Source organism: Propithecus coquereli, unplaced genomic scaffold (genome assembly GCF_000956105.1).
Source record: "Propithecus coquereli isolate 6110/MARCELLA unplaced genomic scaffold, Pcoq_1.0 Scaffold15, whole genome shotgun sequence".
NCBI classification, from domain to species: Eukaryota; Metazoa; Chordata; class Mammalia; order Primates; family Indriidae; genus Propithecus; species Propithecus coquereli.
The window spans coordinates 1174367-1175418 of NW_012139413.1; the positions used below are offsets into that span (position 1 = coordinate 1174367).

General features: G+C 33.8%; 1 protein-coding gene across 1 annotated transcript in view; it reads right to left on the reverse strand.

The window, feature by feature from the left end:
* Positions 1-1052, reverse strand: part of PDCD10 (programmed cell death 10) — a 61311-nt gene that overhangs the window by 23233 nt on the left and 37026 nt on the right. The window lies entirely within an intron of this gene.

Sequence of the window (1052 nt, forward strand, 5' to 3'; positions counted from 1 at the left end):
CACAGAAAGGGAGAAAATATTTGCAAACTACCTATCTGACAAGGGATTAATAGCAAAAATATATAAGGAGCTTCAACAACTTGATAGGAAACAATCAAATAATCTGATTAAAAAATGGGCAAAAGATCTGAATAGACATTTCTCAAAAGAAGATATACAAATGAAAAGATACATTAAAAAAATGCTCAACATCATTAGCCATGAGAGAAATGCAAATCAAAACTACAATGAGATATCATCTTACCCAGTTAAAATGGCTATTATCAAAAAGAAAGTCAATAACTAATGTTGGCAGGGATGTGGAGAAAGAGGAACCCTAATACATTATTGGTGGTAATATAAATCAGTGTAACCACTATGGAGGTTCTTCAAAAACCTAAAAAATACAACTATGGTATGACCCAGCAGTCCTACTGCTAGACAGATATCCAAAAGGAAGGAAATCAGTATATCGAAAAGATATCTGCACTCCCACGTTTACTGCAGCACTTTTCACACTAGCCAAGATTTGGAATCAACCTAAATGTCCATCAACAGATGAATGGATAAAGAAATTGTGGTATATATGCACCATAGAATATTATACAGCCATAAAAAATGAAATCCTGTCATTTGCAATAACATGGATGAAACTAGAGAACATTATGTTTAAGTGAAATAAACCAAGTACAGAAAGACAAATCTCACATGTTCTCATTCATATGTGGGAGCTAATTATTAAAACAATTGATTTCATGAAGACAGAAAGTAGAATGAAGGTTACCAGAGCCTGGGAAGGGTAGCAGGGAGGGGAGGATAAAATGAGGATGGTTAACGGGTACAAAAATACAGTCAGATAGACAGAATGAACGATATTTGATAGCATAACAAAGTGCCTATAGTCAACAATAAATTATGGCGTACTTTAAAATAACTAAGAGAGAGGAATTGGAATGTTCCTAATACAAAGAAATGATAAATGCTTTGGGTGATGGATACCCCAATTACCCTGATTTGATTAATACACATTGGATGCCTGTATCAAAACATCATATGCGCTCTATTCAATGTAT